This window comes from Equus asinus, chromosome 24 (assembly GCF_041296235.1).
Source record: "Equus asinus isolate D_3611 breed Donkey chromosome 24, EquAss-T2T_v2, whole genome shotgun sequence".
Classification (NCBI taxonomy): Eukaryota; Metazoa; Chordata; class Mammalia; order Perissodactyla; family Equidae; genus Equus; species Equus asinus.
The window spans coordinates 41815819-41837198 of record NC_091813.1 but is presented as its reverse complement, the minus strand read 5'-3'; the positions used below and the strand labels follow the sequence as shown (position 1 = coordinate 41837198).

The window sequence follows — 21380 nt, the reverse complement described above, 5'->3', positions numbered from 1 at the left end:
GTTTCTACTTAATATTCTCAATCTTTTCTCTAGCTTCCTGGACAAAATGAATAATTTATAAGAACTGCTTTAACGTCTTTGTCTACTGATTTTACTATGTGTATCATTTCTGCATCAATTTCAATTGATTTATTTTTCTCCTCATTATGAATCATATTTTCCTGCTTCTTTGTATGCCTGGTGATTATCGATTGGGTGTTAGACATTGTAAATTTTAGTTTGTTATGTGCTTGATACTTTTGTGTTTGTATAGATATTCTTAAGCTTTCTTCTGGAACTCAGTTAAGTTACCTGGAAACAGTGTGTACATTTTTTGGGATCTTGCTTTGAAGCTTTGTTAGGCAGGGACAGAGCAGCATTTATGTTAGGGCTAATTTTTTTCCAATACTAAGGCAATAGACTTCTGAGTACTCTACTTGATGGCCCTTGAATTATGATGTTTTCCACTCTGGATAACAGGAACAGAAACTATTCCTGGTCTTATGTGAGCTTCAAGGATTGTTCCCTCCAATCCTTCAGGTGATTCTTTCTCCAGCTTCAAATAATTTCCTCACATGCATGTGCTAATTATTACCCATGTGAAGACTTAGAGGAATGATCTGTAGATATCCAGAATGCTCTGTCTCTTGCCTCTGTCTCTCTCCCTCTAGCTCTTGCCTCTCCATAACACAGCAAAAGCAAAAAACAAGACTGACTGATTAGATCGTAACCACTTCTCTCCTATGTGCTTCTGTCTTGGTTCTCTGGAAATGTCTACCTTTAACTCCACAAGTTGGCATTTCTTGTTCTTGCTTTCAACTTGATGTCAGTGGTTCCTTTCAAATCAGTAATCTCTCTATTTTTATTGTAAGAAAATTTTGCATTTCCCTCTTTTTTTCCTAATTTCTTGACAAGTTTTCTTGGGACTGGGATTCAGAAAAACATAAATTTTCTAAGAAATGCCAGAATGGAATTCCAGCACTACTTTACAGAAGTCTCCTTTGCAGTTAAACTTGGCCACGTGACTAAATATATGAGCGGAAGGAAATTGTGTAACTTTGTTTTAAAAGAGGAAGCTTTTGGCTCTGGTCTTCCTTTGTTCCCTTTCTTGGCATTATGGGACTGATGAGCCAGCATAGGTAATGCTGGTGAGAACAACATATTACAAATGTTCAGGATGCAAGAGAGACAGAACCTGAGTCCCTGGACAGCCTTGTGGAATAGAGTTTCCCTGAAATCCTGGACAGTTTTACAAGAAAGAGAAAATCTTACTTTATTGAATCCACTCTATTTTGGTTTTTTTTTTTTTGATGTAGCAGCTTAGACCTTAACTAATACAATAGGTGTGTTAAGCCCATATATAGTTACCATCACGACAAATAAATTTGACCTTAACTCTAGCATACTGTTTTGTGCTTTTTATTTTCTACAATTAAAAAAATTTGACTATATAGTTTATTTTCTTTGCTTTATGTATGTAGGTACAGTTTTTCAGGAAAGTTTGTATTTTTCTTTTCCACTGATTACCTTTATAACAATTTTCCTTCTTTTGCTTTTTGTCCTCTTACAATTTTCTATATTATTTCTATTTTGTCAAAACATTTGCATTCTATTTATTTTGTACCAGTTAAGCATATGAAATGTTTGCTTTCTGTGCCACTGTCATAGTTTCCTGGTCATCCTTTCGTTGGCTATAGTTCATCTCTAATAGTGTCCTCAAAAAGGGCTCATGGGAGACATAGTCCTTGAGTTCTTGCCTGTTGAAAGCTGTTTGTCTGCATCCTTTATACTTTCTGGCTGTGAGATCACAGGACCACATTTTCTTTCCTTAAGCATCTGTAAATGTTATTAATCTTTTATCTTCTGCATAGAATATTGATGCAGAGAACTCAGCCTATTTTTGCCCCAAAATGCTATTATAATTCAGACCCACTTTCTCAGAGGTTGCAACATAATACGCTTATTTGAAAAGTGAAAATAAGAAAGGATAGGAAGATCATATTTTGATTTGGGATGTTCCTGTCATTGGTTTATATCTTTAAGGATTATATACGGGTAGAACACTGCCTCAAGGAGAACGAGAAACACAGATAGTAAGAACGGAGTCTCTACATGTAATTCATGTGTAAATATCCTTAAAAACAACAGAAGAAAATATTTATAACATCATTAAGCTAAACAAGGATATAATTTAAAACCCTTACAACTTCATTGCTCAAGTGAGTCTATTTATTGTTAGAGCAGTGACCCAGGAGGGAGGTCATATGGACAGAGATTAAACTGTTTGCCATGTTTCTTTAGTTTACATAATGGGGAATTGGTGGACCTCAAATAGCACTTCAAGTTGCCTGCAAACCATTTGTGGTAAACCAATGGAAATGATTTTACATCTGAAATATTTGACATTGATATACTTATAATTACTCATGGATAATTCAGGGTATTTATAATTAATGGCTGTTTGCTATGCAGTAAGACTGAGATGGGCAAAGACAAAGTCATTTCATCGTAAGTGACAGAAATTTCAACTAGCCTTTGTAAAAATCTTATATTTTTAAGCTGGATTTCAAATTTCATCATTGTTGACTTAAATATTTGATGTTCTCTGAGAGCATTTCTATATACAGTCCTTTACTGTTCCTTTACTTATTTATTTATTCAAAAAATATTTATTGACTGCCTGCTATATGTTGTGCAGAGGATCATAGTGAACCAAAATTAAAGTCCTGGTTCTCCTGGAGCTTATATTCTAGTGTGGGAGATAGACAGAAAGACAGACAGATAGACAACCAACCAGAAGGATGTCAGATTCTTATTAAGGACAACAAGCCTGCATAGGGATAGAGCTATGGGACAGGGGATACTGCCTCAGAAAGGTGGCCAGAGAGGGTTTCTCTGAGGGAGTGAGCAGAATCCTGAGTGGGAATAGCTGGGAAAGTGTGTTCCTATCAGAGAGAAGCCCAAGAGCAAATGCCCACAAGTGGGCACATGCTTAGGTGTTCTGGGAATAGCAAGGAGGCTACACAAGCTAAGGAAACAAATGCAGCTGGAGAGTTGGTGGGAGAAGATGGTGTGGATCACATAGGATCTTGAAGGTCATGACAAGTGCCGTGGACTTTATTCTTTGGAAGTAATGGATTTATGTCTAGGGAAAAACACTGAGAGATTCTGAGTAGAAGAGTAACATGACATAATTAGCATTTTACAAGACTCTCTAACTGCCATGTGGAGAATAAGCTTTAGGGAGAATCGGTGGGAGCCTAGAGACCAGTTAGGAGGCTACTGCCATAATCTGGGAAACAGATGAGATAGTTTGGCCTACGATAGTAGAGGTAAGAAGTGGTGAGCACTATTCAGATATACGTCCTATTCTGAAGGTTAGAGCCCATAGGATATGCTGTAGGAATAAATGAAGTTATATGAGAGAAGGAGAATAGTCCAAGACAATTCCGTTGTACAGCCTAAGTACATGGCTGAATGGTGAAACCATTTACTGAGAAGGGGAAGGTGAGAGAAAGTGTTGGATGACAGGGCTTGAATGAGCTCAGTTATGAAAGTGAGATACACATTAGATGCTCCCTGGAGAGGTTAGGTAGGCAGTTTAATATATAAGCCAGAAATTCAATGGAGAGTTCAAGCCTAGAGATAATAATCTAGAAATTTCTTCATATACACACCGTCTAAAGCTATAGGACTAGACAAGTTTCTGTGAGATGTGAATTTAGATTACACAGAGAAGAGGTACAAGGATTGAGCCCTGGGACATGCCAACATTTAGAAATAGGGAAGAGGAGGTGAATCCCCATGAGAGACTGAGAAGAGAAGGAAAACCAGGAGGATGGTATAACAGAAACCAAGAGAGGAAAGAGTTGCAAGAAGGCAGGAGCAGTTTTTTAAAGTTTTAAGCATAATTGCATTATGGTTATGAAATGTGCTATCATTAGAGGAAGCTGGTACGCAGGAACCCTCTGAACTATTTTTGCAACTCCTGTGTGAGTCTAAAAGTATTTGAAAGTAGACATTTAAAAAATAGGTAAAAGCCATTTCAAGAAGAGGAGCAAACAAATACTGTTGAGAAGCCAGTTAAGAAGAGGACTTGGGATTAAGCATTTCATTTGGCAACATGGAACTCATTAACGGACTTTGCTAAGAGCAATTTCATGGAGTGGTGAGAACAAAAGTCTGATGTGAGTATTTTCAAGAAAGAATGGGAAATGAGGATGTCAAGACAGTGAGTAGAGACAGTGCTTTGGAGGAGTTTTACTATAAGGGAGAGCAGAGAAATACTGTAGTCGATGGAGGCGTAAACGGGGCCCGAAGAGCATCTTAAAACACAGTTAAAAGTTGAACTTCCTGCTGCGTAAATCCCTACACTTCGCTAGCCACTATTTCCTGTGATATTTTAAATCATCTAGTTGTGAGAGTTTTGTATTTTCTCTTGCCACTCATGAGTTCGCTTTTTTAAAGAAAGAAATAAATAATATTGCCCTTTAAAATTAGTTCCTTGGTTTCGCTCTGCCATCTATCACTTTGCAGTAGTTTGCATCATTCACAGTGTTTGTCAGGTGCCATCTTCCACAGACTGTTTTCTGCCCCCCCAAAATATGGAACTAATTCTTAAAAGTTTTGGAACTCCATGAACATCATAACGTTTGTGCAGACTTGAGATTCAGGTTTGTGTATGTGTGTTTAGCAGTTAATCAACGAACTTCACTTAGGAAACTTTGTGGAAGCAATGTGGCCCTGGGCGTTGTGCGGATACAACAGGAACAGAGCATGGTAAGTACTATGTGCATCTCATGGCTATGGAAGCCGGAGCACTCTGGCTTGTTGTGCTTATGGCCTAACTTAATAGGCTGACTCATTTCTGTGTCTGCTTTATAATTTTATATCTCAAAGGGCCATAGATCCTAAGTACCTCTTGTTTTCTCCTTGAGCATCTCCAGCTAACACTTGTAACTGAAGTCAAATAGGCATGGCAGAGCAGTGCCTTTTAACCAACAGAGCGCGCAGTGCTTGCCTAAGTGTAGTGCAGGAAAACACACAGGGACTCCCCCTCTCCCAGTTGCTTGTCAGGAAGATTCAGGAACAACAAAAGGCAAACACCAAGTTTCACAGAGCACATTAAACAGGACAAACAGGCCTCTGATCCAATGGTTTAATTACAGTATAGGGCATTCATTGTGGCAAACCATGCTTAGCATTTCAAACCACTCCATGTGTTTCTCAATAAAAGGAAAGCTCACCCAAAACCCCACAAAGCTGCTCACACCCTGCAAAACCGATGGTGTCATAGGACAGTGTTCTGTTTGTTTTGTTCTTAAGTTTTCAAACCACCCCAATTTAAAGAGAGTTGGCTAAAACTGAAAGGACTCTCATACTTTTTTCCCATCTTCTAACCAGCCTGACTGTCTATCCTCCTGCCGGCATACCTCGCCACCCTATCCCCTTTATTTAGGGTTTTTTGGGGAGGAGTTTTAGTAGCAGGTTTCTGAGCTAATTCTCTCACCAGTTCAAGACGCACCATTATCATCAATCCAATCAAGGCCTCTACAAATCATGATTTATTTCTTTATTTCTCCTTCCACAGGCAGCCACTCTTGAGCACTTATATGTCTTTGGATATGCGTACAAACTTTACGGATATTTTGTGTATGCATTGTGTTTAATTTGCATAAATGATTTTGTACCATCAATTTCATTCTTTACTTTTAAAATTCATCATTAGGTTTTAAAGATCTTTTTGTACACACATATGTTCACCTAGTAAAGTTCATTGCCTCTAACCACTTCATGGTATTTCTACAGTATGTATCCATCATATTTGATTAACTCCATTCCCTTAGTAATGAACACTTAAGTTGCCTCCAACCATTACTGTAGTGACCATCCTCACATATGTTCACTTACAGCGTGTACCCGGAAAAGGAATTACTGGGTCAATGGTAAGTGTATACTTAACTTCGCAATATACTGCAATGTTGCTCTTCAGACTGGCATTACTAATTTATATACCCACCAGAAGGGCATGAGGGCTTTCATTTCCCTGCATCCCAATGAACACTTGATATTATCTGACTTTGCAATCTTTGCAAATCTGATGGATGCATTTATCTTATTACTACTTTAGTTGAACGGCTCTTTGTATACTTGCTGGTCACTCAGTTTTCGTTTCTGTGAGCTTTCTATTCTTCTCCCTTCTACCCCTTTCCTGTGGAGTTTTCTGTATTTTCTTATTGATTTGTAGGGGTTATGAGTATTCTAGTGATTAATACCTTGTTCATTTTATAAGGTGACTATATGCAAGATTTATGCCCATTGTCCTAGCTTAATAATTAATAGGACCCTCTTTTAATCTCAAATATGTCCTTAAGTTTAGATGTTGCATATACCTTTTCCCAGTCTGTGTCTCTTATCTTGATGTCATCATTGGTGTTTTAGTGCAATTAAATTCATTAAGTTTTTGCCTTATGGTTTGTGCTTTTGAAGTCTTTTAATGAAGTCTGTTTCTAAAGCCAGCCTTGTGTTATTGAACATTTAGGTTTTTCTGGCCATTTGCTATTTCAGACAATGTTGTGTTGAACATTCTCTTTGTTCACATGTGTGAGATTTTCTCTACCTTAGGTATCTATGTGGCGGGGACTGCTATGTGCCGAACAGTTCTTTTCTCCTTTTCCTCTGTACACACTGTGGCTAGAATACATTCCGCAGCTGTTGCAGTTGTTAGCTGAGTGCCATGTGACTGGCTTCTGGCCAGTAGAATGTGGGTAGAAGTGATATATGATGTTTCCAGTCCTGGCTCATGAAAACTTCCCATAGGGGATCCTCCAGTTCCTCTCTCTTCTGCTTTCTGGTCAAGGCAGAGGACGCACTGGAGAAATCAAGCCTGGTGGTCCATCAGATGAAAACACCTTGGAACCTGGAATCACTAGACAGAAAGCCATCACTGAATACTAAATTGAGATTTATATGAGCACAGAAAGAATTTCTGCTCAGCTACTAATATTTTAAGGTTGTTTTTACATTAGTATATTAGTTTGCTAGGGCTGCCGTAACAAAATGCCACAGATTGGGTAGCTTAAACAACAAGAATTTATTTTCCCACAGTTTTGGAGGCTAGAAGTCCAAGATCAAGGTGTTGGCGCAGATTTGGTTTCTCCTGAGCCTTTTCTCCTTGGCTTGTAGATGGCTGCCTTCTCACTGTGTCCTCACGTGACCTTTCCTCTGTGCATGCACATCCATGGTGTCTCTCAGTTTGCACAAATTTCTTCTTCTTATACAGTCATACATTGCTTAACAATCAGGGTATATTCTGAGAAATGCTTTGTTAGATGACTTCATAATCGTGCTCACATCATAGAGTATACTCACAAATCTAGATGATATAGCCTACTACGTACCTAGGCTATATGGCACTTATCTTATGGGACCATCATCACACGTATGGTCTGTTGTTGACCAAAAAGTCATTATGTGGCGCATGACTGTAAGAACATCAGTCAGATTGGATGAGGGCCATCTATACAGCCTCATTTAACACGAATTATTTTTTAAAAGGACCTGTCTCCAAATACAGTAACATTCTGAGGTACTGGTGATTAGGGCTTCAGCATATGAATCTTGAGGGGACAAATTCAATCCATAACAAGCAGCTAGCAATGTTTACCTTGACTTATATCATCAAGCAGCCAAATTGCTAGATGCTTGGAACTTTACAAGATATTGCAAAATTCCTCTCAAAAATACTTATATTAACTTACACTCCTACCCTTTGTGCATAACAATTCTTATTGCTTTACATTTTTGCCTTCATTTGCTTTTGTCAGACTTTTCCATTCTTCCCAATATGATGGGGATGAAATGAGTGTATCTTTTCCTGTCCCTTTACCTTCCACTTTTATGTATCATTTTCTTTTCACTATATAATAGTCAACATTTTATTGATTCTCATTTATTTATTCAAGTTGAGGACCTTTGTCTTTTGGTTAGCAAAGTTTAAGCCATTGACATTTATTATAATCATTGTTTTATCAGGACTTACTTATGCCATCTTCTTTTATGTTTTTATTACGTACACTTTTATTTTGTTTTTCCTATTTCTCTTATTTTCCTCTTTTTGCCTGTACTTCAACCAATCTCCTAACCACCATTTTGGAACTGTTTAGATTTTTCTTCAAATTATTACATATTTATTTTTCTTCTTTTCTGTATGTGTGTATGTATGCGTGATTGTGCTTGCATAAAGAAACACCAATTGTTTACTCACATTTATTTCTCATATCACAGAGTTACCTCTTGTATTTGGTTCTTTTGTTCTTTTCTTTTTTTTTTGAGGAAGATTAGCCCTGAGCTAACTACTGCCAATCTTCCTCTTTTTGCTGAGGAAGACTGGCCCTGAGCTAACATCCATGCCCATCTTCCTCTACTTTATATGTGGGACGCTTACCACAGCATGGCTTTTGCCAAGCAGTGCTGTGTCCACACCCGGGATCTGAACCGGCAAACCCTGGGTTGCTGGGAAGTGGAATGTGCAAACTTAACCACTGTGCCACTGGGCCGGCCCCTCTTTTTTTCTTGAAATATATCCTACACGTGTGTTTTCATACTTTTTTGTGTGTGATAAGCAATTTTGGGTCTCATAAGTATAATAAAATCTATAGTTTTGCTCTTGTAAGTAAATAATAATTTATCTGACTACAGTATTCTAATTTCGTAGTTCTCTTCCTTCAACACTGAAAATATTTTTCCACTGTCTTCCTGCCCAGGGATGCTATTGCAAAGTCTTATGCTAACCTGATTTTTGTTTCCTGGGTAGATAATATTCTTTATTCTCTGGAAACTTTTAGAATGGTTTCTTTGATGTTCTTAAATGTTACTGTTTATGTTAGGTGTGAGTTTTTCTTTGTCTAGACTTATTGATATTGTATGAGAATTTTCAATCTCAGATATTATATTTTTCTTTAATTTTAGTAAATTCTGGGCCATTATTTCTTCAAATATTTCATTCACTTTGTCCTTTTTTTTTCCTTTTGGGATTTCAATTTTATGAATGTTGAAACTTCAACTTCTTTTCTCCAAATTTCCTTACTTTTTTCTTATCCTTTCTCATCTCTCTTTATCCTTCTCTGATGCCTGTCATGTTTTTCATCTTAATCTTCCAGATCCCTAACTCATACTTTAGTACCACCCAACTGTACATCTAATCCATTAAGGACATTTTTTAAGCAATATATATTTATCATATCCTATATCTATAATTGATTCTTCTTTATAACTACTTTTTTCTTACTCAGGTTTTCAATAGTTTTCTTCAATAATATTTATTTTGGCTTTAAAATTTGTTTTTGCTGCATTATGACAAAAAAAGAAATTAAAGAAGTATACAGATTGGAAAAGAAGAAGTAAAATTCCCCTTATTTATAAAGGACATGATCGTCTACACAGAAAGTCCTAAATAATCTACCAAAAAAGCCTACTAGAACTAATAAGTGAGTTTTTCAAGGTTGCAAGACATAAGGTCAATATACAAAAAAATAAGTTGTATTTCTATATACTATCAACAATCAACAATTTAAATTTTAAAAAATCATACCATATACAATTACATCAAAATATTAAAAATACTTAGAGATAAATTTGACAAAAGTATGTACAACTTGAAATCTACAAAACATCACAGAGAAAAAATTAAAAAGAACTAAATATAAGAGGGATATATTGTATTCCTGAATTAGAAAAAATCAGTGTTAGGATGTTGTTAGGATGTCATTTTTTCTCAGGTTAATCTATAGATTCAGTGCAATCCCAATCAAAATCCTATCAAGTTTCTTTGAGGAAATTGACAAATTGATTCTAAAAATTTATGTGGAAATATAAAGTACTTAGAATTGCCAAAACAACTTTGAAAAAGAAGAACAATATTGGCAGACTTACGGTAGCTGATTTTGGGCTTATGATAAAGCTACAGTTATCAAGATAGTAGGGCATTGGCATAAAAAAGGGACATATTCACCAATGGAACAGAATAGAGAGTCCAGAAAGAAATACATATATGATCAATTAATTTTTGGCAAAGATACAGAGACAATTCAGTGTAGAATAATAATCTTTTCAACAAATGGCGCTGGAATAATTAGTCATATGAAAAAAAGGAGCTCTACTCTTACCTCTTACCATATACAAAAATGAACTCAAAATGATTGCAAATGTAAAACCTAAAACTATAAAACTTCTATAAGAAAATAGGAAAAAAATCTCAGTAGCTTTGAAATTGGCAAAGATTTCTTAAACACTACACCAAAAGCAAGAAGTATAAAAATTTAATATATAATTTAGACTTAACTCAAATTTTTAAAAAAAATTTGCCCTTCAAAATCATTATTCCAAAAATGAAAAAGAAAACACTAATTGTGAGGAAATATTGGCAAAACACATGTCTGACAAAGAGCCTGTATCCAGAACATATAAGCAATTCTTATAATTTAATAAAGAGACAACCCAAAGAGATAAATTGGATTTCAAGGGTGTCAAAGTAGTCAGAAATTGAGGGACCAAGATTCCAGGAAGAAAGGGGCTTCCTAGAGGCTAAAAGTCCACTCAGAGATTTTTGCCATCTCAAAGAACTAAGGACAAAAAAATTGGAGTTCAGAGCTTCCTTTTTCTAGCCAACAGAGAATGGGTGCTGGTAAACACTCAGGCTTTTATTGAGATCTTTAAAGGACTGCACCCGGGTAAAGAAAAACCAGAAATAAAACAGCCTCAGTCTCAATCTCAACAAGATTTGCCTGTCAGAAAAATATATTAAATCTCTGAAGGATAATAAACATCACCCAGAGTTTCCACAATTTTTCATACACAAGACCTCCTTTTAATAAAATTACCAGACATCCAAGGAAAAATGAGCAAATAATCCAAAACAAAGAGCAAAGCCAGCCCATAGAAACAGATTCAAAGTAGATAGAAAGATTGGGGTTGTCAGTCATGTAATTTAAAATAATTATAGTTAAACACATCCAGGAAACTAGATTACAAGATGTAGAATTTCAGCTGAGAACTAGGATCTGCTTAAAAATCCAATGGCAATTTTAGAACTAAAAAAATACAATAAATGAAATGAGTATTTCTGCAAAAAAAAAAAAAAAACATTTACACCAAGCTTTTGGAGAGTTTAGTAACTGTATTTTATAAAAATAAGTGATTTCAAAAAAGGGTGGCCTTCCAGAATTTCCAGAAACGGGAGGCTATCCAGGATTTCATTATTCCCCTTTCATTCCTCACTTCCCCAGCCCTGCCTCAAAAGCGACAACTAAATTCTTACCCTTTATTTGAGTGGAGGAGTCCAAGGGTCCATAGGCTCCCGGAGACTCCGTTTCTCTTACAAGAGGAATCAGGCTGAATTCCATTTTCTTGGGTTTGCTTCAAAGGGAAATGCCTTGTGGCATGGATTTTTTCATTATTTACTCTCTCTGCATAAGCACAAGGTGTAAACCATTACTAGACACTCAGAAACGGTTATTGAATAAAAGAATAAGTAATTAAATAAATTAAAAAGTCAAAAGTATTTTGCACTAATAGAAGGGAACTGACTCAAATTTGCTTTGAAATTTTTGAACTATTACTATTCTGACACATGCCAAAAAGCTTGTCTAAACTTTGTACAAAAATGAGGTTGGAAAAAACCTTTCAACTATTTCATAAAAGCCAACTTATTTGATTTCATTGTAATGAACAGATGTAATGATTTCTTATAAATTTCATCTGTGTAATAAAATGGGAAATACCTGTATCTTTTTTGTAATTTTCATTCTCTCAAAATCAAAGAATAATACACCTGCAGAAATCTAGGCAAATCTTAAATATATAGCTCAATAATTATCACAAAGTGAACTCACCTCTGGGACCACCACCAGGATCAAGAAGCAAAATATCACCAGCAACTCAGAAGACCCCATCATCCTCCCTCCCAATCACTACACCTCTCTCCTCCAAAAATAGTCACTCTATGACTTCTGGTTCTGCAAATTAGTTTTGCCTCTTTTTAAATTTACGTAAATATAATTATGCAATTACATATTTTTAAAGTTGTTCTGCATTATGGATTTGTATAAGGTTATTTTCTCTAAGATAGTTCCTGAAAAACAGTCTATTACTAGTGTTTTATAGCTAAATAGATGATAGATAGATAGAGCCTTAGACGTAGATATAGATACAGGTATAGATATATAATTTCCCAAGTAATGGTTTTGGCTAAGAGGATAAATATTGTAGCAGGTCACACGATGAACTTTCAGCCAATGAGTCTTGGTTGTGTCATTCAGGGTCCCAGAGGGAAATATAAGGTTCACTTAGATGAGACTTTTAAGCGAATTTAATAAAGGAACACTTAGCACAATTGTAGGCAACACTAAGGGAAGCAACAAGGGATGTTGAGAGGCCCAGAAACTAGCAACAAGGAGCAACATTTACTATCCCCAGGCCTGAAGAAGCGAAAACAGTGTATCACGAGCCCAAAATAAAAGAAGGACCTCCTGACAGGAAATGTACAGCAACTGCCAGAACTGAGATTCTGAAGCAGAAGAGAATGGGCAAGAATACTCCCGAGCCTCTCCTTCTTCCCCATAGCTTCTGATGCGGAACCCAACAGGAGGCCAGAGAACCAGATAGCCCAGATGATACAGTCTGTAGGATAATGTTAACGGCCTCCCTACCACTCCCAGTGAAGAGCAGAACAGAGCAGAAGATTAAGAACTTAATTAGTTAAGTTCAATCATGGTTCCAAAAGAAAAACAATAGAAAAAAATTAATGAAACCTAAAATTGTTTCTTACAAAGGATCAGCAATATTGACAAAACTTTAGCTAGATTGATCAAGATCAAAAGAGAGGAAGAGTCTAATTACAAAAATTAGGACTGAAAGAGAGGACCATACTACTTAATGAAGTAAAAAGTATTATAAAGGAATACTATAAACAATTGTAAGTCGACAAATTACATAACCTAGATGAAATGGACAAATTCCTAGAAAGACACAAATTACTGAAACTGATTCAAAAAGAAATAAAAGTTAATGAAATGGAGGATTAAAAAAACAAAGAATATCAAAAGTTGGTTTTTTGAAAAGATCAACAAAATGGACGACACACTACCTAATCTGACCAAGAAAAAAGGGAGAAGACTCAAATTGCTAAAATCAGAAATGAAAGAAAGGAAATCACTACTGACCCTACGGAAATAAAATGAATTATAAGGGAGTACTGTGAACAACAATATGCCAACAAATTACTCAGATAAAATAAACAACTTTGTAGAAAGAGACAAACTACCAAAACTGACTCAAGAAAAACTAAAAAATCCAAATAGACCTATGACAAGTAAAGAGGTTGAATTAATAACAACAGCAAGAAAAAATCCCACAGAGGAAAGCCCAGGGCCAGATGGCTTCACTGGTGAAGACCATGAAACAAAAGAGTCTTTGTTAAAAATTAATACTAATTCTTCCAAAACTTTTTTTAAAAAATAGAGAAAGAAACACTTCTCAGCTCATCTTATGAGGCCAGTATTATCCTGATGCCAAAACCAGAGAGTCATCAGAAGAAAACTATAAATAATATCTCTTATGAATATAGATGCAAAAATCCTCAACAAAATATTAACAAATTGAATCTGGCCATATATAAAAAGGACTCTGTACCATGACTGTATTAGTCAGAGTTTTGCAGAGAAACAAAACCAATTGAATATATATAGAAAGAGAGGGAGAGAAAGAGATTTATTATAGCAAATTAGTTTATATGGTTAAGGAGACTGAGAAATCTGAAGATCTATAGTGAGCAAGCTGGACACCCAGGGGAGCCAATGGTGTAGTTACATTGTAAAGCTGGCAGACTGGAGACCCAAGAAGCGCCGATGTTTCAGTTTGAGTCCAAAGGCAGGGAAAGACTGATGTCCCAGCACAAATAGGCAGGAGGAATTCCCTCTTACTTGCTAGAGAGTCAGCCTTTTTGTTCTGTTCACACCTTCAACTGATTGGGTGGAGGCCCCCCCATTAGGGAGGAAAATCTCTTTCCCTCTGTCTACCAATTCAAATGTTATTCCCATCCAAAAACACCCTCACAGCATACGCAGAAAAAAGGTTTGACCAAATATCTGGGCACCAAGTGGCCCAGTCAAGTTGACACATAAAATTAATCATCACAAACCACCCCTTGGTATTCATACACATCTCATTAAACCAAACTTAATCTCTAAATGAAGATAATAAGAAGGTCATAATTCTGCCTAACACAATACAACTGTACCACATACAACCAAAAACACACTAACCCCTTCCCCAGAAGAGGAGGTATGTCCTTGAGTGATGTTTACTCTTCTCCTTGATATCCTGTAACTTAAATACTATGGTGTAAAATTAACAACAGTTAAATACTGTGATATACAGTCAATATGTCTTATGTTACATGGTAAGGGGATAAGAGAAGAAAGATATTCGCTGTATATATGTATATCATATACACACAAAAGTATTCATAAAAAATAAGGAGAAAATACTCATGACAGTTACAGTCCGTATTTCTATAACTAGTCATGTGGTTGTAGCTGATATTTATAACTACGTTCTTCCACTATCCATTCTGTATTTCTTTTGCCTTCAGCAAGCATTTCAGCTGGTCATGATTCTTTACCTGGTGGGGTGACCCAAATCTTCATTCCTGAAGGGTCTGGGCCATTAGTAGTTCTGCTTGGGTTGGGTTGCTGTAGTTTTCCATTGACCTTAATCACAGGGCATGGTGATACTAAGAGATACCCTAAGGGATCTCCTGTATTCCAGACATACTCTTCCTTATCTCCATTGTAAAGCAGTAGTCCAATTTCTCCTTAGTAGTCAGGATCAATCATCCCAGCCAGTACAGTAACTCCTTTCTTTGCCTGTCAATTCAGATGCATGAGGAGCCCAAAGTGTCTGGGGCAGTGGTCTTAACTTCCAGTTCAATAGAATCATTGTTGTGTCTGCACTCAACAAAGGGTGGAAGGGTCAAGGGGTGGAAGCACTTCTCCCTTTGCAACTAAGACCTCTAGGCCAGCCGAGCATGAGGTTGTGGGAACAGGGAGAAAAAGTTTTGCTAGTGGTTCACTAGGGGTAATAGTGAGTAGTGTCACTCTCATTTCCACCCCTTGATTCCTTGACCTGTGAGTCCTGGCTATGGGAGAAATAGCACCTTACATTGGTTGGTGATTCAAGCCATACACACCCTTTTGGAGAGCTTCCCTCAAGCCTTGTAACATATTGCCACCTAGCTGCTGCTGTACCTACATCTTAAAAAGGTGATTCCACTGTTCTATCAAGCCAGGTGCTTCAGGATGGTGAGGAACATGGTAAGACTAGTGAATTCCATGAGCATGGGCTCATTGCTGTATTCCATTTGCTGTGAAGTAAGTTTCTTGATTAGAAACAACACTGTGTAGAACACCACGGCAAAGGATAAGACATTCTATAAGTCTGCAGGTGATAGTTTGGGCAGAAGCACTGCATGCAGGGAAGGCAAATCCATACCCAGAGTAATTGTTTATCCTAGTAAGAATAAGACACTGCCCTTCCATTGATTGAAGTGGTCCAGTGTAATCAACTTCCACCAGGTAGCTGGCTGATCACCCCAGGCAGTGGCGCTGTACCAGGGATTCAGTGCTGGTCCCTGATGCTAACAAATTGGACACTCAGCAGTGGACATAGCCAGGTCAGCTTTGTTGAGTCCACATTGCTGAGCCCATGTGTAACCTCCATCCCTGCCACCATGGCCATTTTGTTCATAAGCCCATTGGGCAATGACCGAGGTGGCTGGGGAAAGAGGCTGACTATTGTCCACAGAAAGGGTCATCCTGTCAATTTGATTCTTAAAATCCTTCTCTGCTTAGGTCCGTCTTCGGTAAGTGGTCGCTGTTTGGTTTCATTCACAAGAGACATAAATATCTTCATGTTTTTTGCCCCTTCAGAGAGGTTTATCCACATACCTCTTCCTTAAATTTCCTCATCACCAATTTCCAATCATGTTCCTTCCAAATTCCTGACCATCCAGCCAAACCATTGGCCACAACTCATGAATCAGTATAAAAGAGCATGGCTGGCCATTTCTCCTTCTAGGCAAAGTGAGTAATTGGGTACATTGCTTGAAGTTTTGCCCATTGGGAAGATTTCTTTTTACCACTGTCCTTTAGGGATGTTCCAGAAAGTGGTGATAGTGCTATAGCTCTCTGCTCATGGGTGCTACCTGAATATTGTGCAGAACCATCTGTAATCCAGGCCCGAGTCTTCTCTTCCTCTGACAACCGATCATAGGGATCTCCCCATGAGGCCACACTTATAGGCTAGGAGAGAGAAGGCAGTGTAGCAGAAGTGGGGACCATGGGCACTTGGGCCACTTATTTATGTAACTTAGTTGTGCCTCAAGGCCTGCTCAGGCCTGATCATAGATATACCACTTCCATTCAATGAAGGACTGCTGCTGTGCATGCCCAACTTTATGGCTTGGTGGAACAGATAGTACCCAGTTCATCTTGGGCAGCTCAGGTCACACGGTAACTTTCTGGCCCATGGTTACCCGTGCAGTCTCTGCTAAGGCCAAGTAGCAGGCAAAGAGGTGCTTCTCAAAGGAGAGCAGTTATCCATAGAGGATGGCAGGGCTTTGCTCAAAAATCCTAAGGGGCTGCACTGTAATTCACTCATGGGGGCCTGCCAAACGCTCCAAGCAGCATCCCTATCGCCACTGACATTTCAAGCACCATTGGATTTCCTGAATCATGTGGTCTAAGTGGAAGAGCAGCTTGTACAGCAGCCTGGATCTGTTGCAGAGCCTCCTTTTATTTTGGGCCTCTCTCAACTCTAGCCCTGGTCTTGGACAGCCAGCCTCCAGAACCATAAGAAAATAAACTTCTGTTGCTTAAGCTACTAAGTCCATGGTATTTTGTTATGGTAGCCTGGGCTAACAAAGACGAATTTTGGAATCAGAAGTTAGGTGCTACTGTAACAGATACCTGAAATTGTGGAAACAGCTTTGGAACTGGGTACTAGGTAGAGGGTGGGACAGTTTTGAAGTGCATCCTAGAAATATGGATGTTACATGTAATTCTGGTGAGGTCTCAGATGGAAATGAGAAACATGTTATTAGAAACTGTAGGAAAGGTGATTCTTGTTATAAAGTGGCAAAGAACTAGGCTGAATATTCTAGTGTTTTGTGGAAGGTAGAACTTGAGAGTGATGAAATTGGGTACTTAGCTGAGGGGATTTCTAAGCAAAATGTTGAAAGAGTGGCTTGGTTCCTCCTGACTGTTTATAGTAAAATGTGAAAGCGGAGAGGTGAACCACTCTCTCTCTCTCTTCCATTTAAGGACACAATGGGAAGTGGTCATCTGCAAGCCAGAGAGAGAAACCTCATCAGAAGGCAACCATGCTTGCACCGTGATCTCAGACTTCCAGAACTGTGAGAAAATAAATTTCTGCTGTTTAAGCCACCCAGTTGATGGTATTTTATTATGGCGGCCCAAGCAGACTAATACAATGACCAATTGAGATTCATCTCAGTAATGCAATATTGGTTTAACATCCAAAAATTGATTAATATAATACAGCACACCAATAGAACAAAGGACAAAAAGCACATGATCATCTCAACACATGAGGAAAAAACATTTGAAAACATTCAACAACTAGGAATAGAAAGGAACTTCCTCAACCTGATAACATCTATGAAAAACCCACAGGTAACTTTATACTTAATGGTGAAAGACTGTATGTTTTCCCCAGAGAAGGATGTCCAATCTCACCACTTTTATTCAACATTATACTGCAGGTTCTAGCCAGGACAATTATGAAAGGAAATGGAATAGAAGACATCCAGATTGGGAAAAAGTAAAGGTATTTCTGTTTGTAGATGACATGATCATGTATATAGGAAGTCTTAAGGAAGTCTTAAGAATTCACTAAAAACCTATTAGAACAAATAAATGAATGTAGCAAGGTTGCAGGAAAAAAGATGAATATTCAAAAGTTGATTGTATGTCTATACAGTAGCAATGAGTATACTGAAAATGTAATTAAGGAGACAATTGCCTTTACAATCATCAAAAAGGATAAAATACTTAGGGATAAATTTATCAAAAGGAGTCTAAAAGTTATACTTTGAAAACTATAAAATATCATTGAAAGAAATTTTAAAAGACCTAAGTGAATGGAAAGATATCTCATGTTCGTAGATTGGAAGACTCAATATTGTTAAGATGTCAGTGTTCTCCAAATTGATCTACAGATTCAAAGCGATCTCTATCAAAATTCTAGCTGCCTTTTTTTAAGAAATTGAAAAATCAGTCCCAAACTTCATGTGAAAATGCAAGGGACCCAGAATGGTCAAAACAACCTTTAAAAGGAAAAAGAAGTTGGAGGACTCACACTTTCTCATTTTAAACTTATTACAAATCTACAAGAATCAAGACAGTGTGTTTCTGGTATAAGGATCAATAGATAGGTCAACGGAATAGAATTGAAAGTCCAGAAATAAACCTATACATTTATGGTCAATTGATCTTTAACAAGGGTGCCAAGACCATTCAATGGGGGGATAGTCTTTTCTACAAATGGTGGTGGGACAATTGGATATCCACATGCAAAAGAATGAGGTTGGATCTCTACCTCAGGCCACATAAAATCATTAACTCAGAATGAATCAAAGACCTAAATCTAAGTACTAAAACTATAAAACTCTTAAAGAAAACGTAGGTCTAAATCTTAATGACCTTGGATTTGGTGATGGTTTCTTAGATAGAACACAAAAAGCATGAGCAACCAATAGATAAATTGGACTTCATAAAACTAACAAGTTTTTTTGTTTCAAAGGACACTATCAATAAAGTGTAAAGACAGCCCATAGAGATGGAGAAAATATTTGCAGATATATCTAAGTATTTATTATCCAGAATGTATAAATAACTCTCATGGTTCAACAATAAAGACATAACACAATTTAAAAATGGGCAAAGCATTTGAATAGATATTTCTCTAAAGAAGATATACAAATTCCTAATAAGCACGTGACTGCTACTCAGCATCATTAGTCATTAGGGAAATGCAAATCAAAACCACAGTGAGGTACCACTTTACACCTACTAGGACAGCTATAATCAAAGAAACGGAAAATAATAACTGCTGGGAGGATGTGGAGAAATTGGAACCCTCACATATTGCTGATGAAAACGTAAAATGGTGCAGGCATTTTGGAAAAGAGTTTAGCATTTCTTCACAAAGTTAAATCACAGAATTACTGTATGACCCAACAATTCCACTCTTAGCTATATACCCAAGAAAATTGAAAACATATATTCCCACAAAAGCTTGTACACCAATGTTCATAGCAGCATTATTCATAGTAGCCAAAAAGTGGAAACAACCCAAATGTCCAGCAACTTATGAACATAAACAAAATGTGGTAATTCTGTAAAACGGAATGTTATTCAACAATAAAAAGGAATGAATTACTGATACGTCACAACATAGATAAACCTTGAAAACATGCTAAGTGAAAGAAGCCAGACCCAAAATGCCACATATTGTGTGGTTCTATTTATATGAAATGTCCAGAATAGGTATGGCCATAGTGACAGAAAATTGCTTAGTGGTTGCCAGGGGCTGTGGGGAGGGGAGAAGAAAGAACGACTGCTAATGGATCCGCTATTTCTTTGCTGGTGATGAAAACACTGTAGAATTAGATAATGGAGATGAGTGCATAACCTTGTGAATATACTTTAAAAATCCCACTCAAATGTACACTTTAAAAGGGTACATTTTATGGTATGTGAAATGTATCTCTGTTTTAAAAATATAGTATTCTCTGTGTTGGTATAACCACGTAATAAGACTTAAGAAGTTGATCCTAGGAAACATGATGGAAGCTGGCCTTATGATGCTCTTTCTTGGTGCTCTGTTATTAATCATTTGGGTTAAGATGCTCCTGGTATGTTCAAGTGATCTCCTTAGAGACAAAGCCTCCACTCCATCTAAGTCATTATTACCCCCGACCTGACCCCCATCTCTCAGCGGGGCTCTAAGGCTCACCCCTGGGCCCCTGTGCTTAGGAGTGTGGTCAGCCACTTATGTATCAACTCCCTTGCCCTCTGGTGCCCGTGTCTTGGGAGCATGCCCACAGTGGTGACTGAAAGGAGAGAGACTATTCCCAAAGTGATGAGCTGATCTCATTTTTGTGGGGCAGAGTGGGGCTCCTCTGAGCCTGGGTCAGTTGACTGTCATGGAGGAGACTGAGTGCGTGCTACATTTTCTCCATTTTGACAGCACAGCACTGAAGTGGTATCATCTGGCCTAAATGCTGCCACTCACCTCAGCCAGACTAAACCTTTGTCCCCACACTCCCATGTGGATCAGGGCCAGGAAAAACCTCTGTTGCTGATGGGACTGTTTTGTGCCCTCAGGGGTGGCAGATGGAAAGAAGGATAGACTCACTGCAGGTCGCAGCCCACTGTGCAAATGCTTATCTTTTGTTTTGGCTTCTAGAAAGAGCAATCTCTGAAATGAAAAATCCTACATATCCAGGTATTTTAAGGGTCTAAGAGTAGAAGAGAAAATTTTCTCTTTATGTTTGGGAAATCAAGGTTGGAGTAATATCCTGAGTTCTTCTAAAAGGATTTCCCTTCAAGGACTAACCTAAATCACAGATCAGAATCGAAGATTCAGAACACCATCAGAACTTACAGATTTTACTTCCCCCTGAAACAAATCTATGAATTCTCAATTTTTCATGTTTTCTTAGCCTGTCTTTTCTCAACGAGAGCTTCATCGTTTCCAGATTCTTCCTATTCAATGTTTTGCTTCCTTCTCATCATTAAACAAAGGAGAACAAGAAGTCTTAAGTGACTTACTTGCTACTGTTGTTCACCTCTGGTCTCTTCACTCTCAGCATTGTATTTTTCGAAGATTGAATCGGTGAAGATTACTTTAGTCTCAATGACTAATAATACTTGCCTTCCTCTCAAAGATGATGTGAGAACTAACATCCTATGAGTAATGTTCACAGGAAGAAAAGTTAGTTAGCTAGATATTAAATGATCATGCAAGCAATATATGGTTACTCAAAATGCTCTCATATGTGTTGAACTATTCATCTAGATCATTATGCTGTCTCAGAAAGAACACTTCATCATGAGATGCCCTTAACACTTATTTACAAGGCAAAGCTTTTTCAGAGTATCTATCTTGGCTCAACCAAGACTCCACAGGTCACTCTCAAGGTAAGTAAGTAAACAACTGAGTCAGAAATAATTGGCCATGAAGGATATGTTTTCTAATTCAAACTAATTAAAATGTGTAAACTATGATTCAGTTGTCTTCAGGATTGCTTTCAATAAAAG

The 21380-nt window shown here is 37.5% G+C and overlaps 1 long non-coding RNA gene across 1 annotated transcript in view; it reads right to left on the bottom strand.

Moving 5' to 3' along the window:
- LOC139041800 (uncharacterized) overlaps nt 1-21018 on the bottom strand; it is a 38483-nt gene extending 17465 nt beyond the window's left edge. Inside the window, exons 1-2 of the long non-coding RNA XR_011497753.1 lie at nt 20892-21018; nt 11297-11444 (exon numbers count right to left, since the gene is read on the bottom strand). This is a non-coding gene — a long non-coding RNA (uncharacterized lncRNA). The remainder of the gene's footprint in view (nt 1-11296; nt 11445-20891) is intronic.
- Between the last annotated feature and the right edge of the window lie 362 nt (nt 21019-21380).